A 1,571-nucleotide genomic window follows, 5' to 3' on the forward strand; every position below is an offset into this window, starting at 1 on the left:
GCGGGCGGAGCTGCCTCGCATCTTCCTTACGGAGAATCAGGAAGGCGTGCACTCCAGTCCACAGTGAGTGAGCGACTGTTTACTGCTTCGTCCGGGACGTCCTCAGGCATCGCATCGCCGTGTGTGGTGGGAGGAGACCACGCCGGCGAGGAGAGCTTGGCACCGCTGCCAGGGCCGCACCTGCCTCGGCCCGCGAGGTGTCCGGGATCGCGCTGCCCCGTCAGGAAGAGCCAGCGAACACACTCCCAGCGCCGTCGTGCAGTGCACTGGCCTCGGACCTGCAAGAACTAAAGGAGCCCCTCAGGGCACACCGAGACCCGCCACCCTAGAGACCGCACCGCGTGAACCGGCTGCTGTGCTCCAAGTGCGCAGCCCAGGCCTGGCGCCGAAGCGCAACAGACCCATCAGCTTTTATTAACACGTATCGTCACAGAACAACACTGCACCCCGTACAGGATGTTCAATCTGAGCTTCACTGAAAACATCTGCTTTTGGCATTCTGGATAACACACATCAGGTTATGGCCTTAAATGTAAGTGATTCAGCCCAAGAAGTTGTTCAATTAAAAAAACAAACAAAAAACAACCAACAAAAAGCAGGTGTCTGTATTCTCAATTATTTCAGAATTCCTGAGAAGTCTAAATATTTATTTTTTTTAAATTTTGTTTTGTAATCCGCACCTGAGAAAGTTTTTCCCATTGCTTTTTTTTGAGAGAGTGAAAGGGTAGGAGGGGGGAGGGACAGAGAAACATCGATGTGAGAGAGACACATTGATTGGTTGTCTTCCGCATGCTCCCAACCGGGGTGAGTGATTGAACCTGAAATCCAAGAATTGAACCTTCGACCCTTCAGTGCTCAGGCCAACACTATAACCACTGAGCAATACCAGCCAGAGCTAAGTATTGACTTAATTATCTGTGGGGTTTTTTTTCATTCAACAAATACTTCAGTGGCAACCCACCAATGAGATGGAAATACAGATGTGAATTAAAAGCAAAAACAAAAATCCTATCTTCATGTGGTTTATATTCTAGTTTAGAGAGATCAATAGTAAACCAATACAGAAAATACACGGTACACTGAGTCTTGCTAAAGCTCTATTTCTTTTACCCAAATTATGACAAATGTGGTTGATAAACAGAAAGCTGATATTAGTACAGCATGAAAGTGCTATTCCTTTATACATGATTTTGCCCAGCATGTTAATGTTATAATGCAATCATAGATAATTTTTGTCATTTATTAAAAAGTCTGAAAATTAAAAGGAAGCAATTAACAACAATGATAACAGCCCACACAACCGCCCTACCGTCAGAGACGCCCTGGGTGAGTTCCGTGCCGGCAGTGCCTGGTGTGGGGCCCTCAGGACCCACCTTACTTCCACGGTGTGTCGCCATGGAGATAAGGGCAGGTACACAAATTCAGGAGACTTTTCCATTTTTATCAAAATAGCAAATCGATGAAGACAGTTACTAGGAGTGTTAGTTTTTATTGGTTCCCTGGTTGCAAAATCCCGTATGTTTTGGGTGGTCTGTCCCTAACCCTATTTTCCCCGTAAGTTCTGTTATTTT

This window comes from Myotis davidii, unplaced genomic scaffold, assembly GCF_000327345.1.
Source record: "Myotis davidii unplaced genomic scaffold, ASM32734v1 scaffold399, whole genome shotgun sequence".
NCBI lineage: Eukaryota > Metazoa > Chordata > Mammalia > Chiroptera > Vespertilionidae > Myotis > Myotis davidii.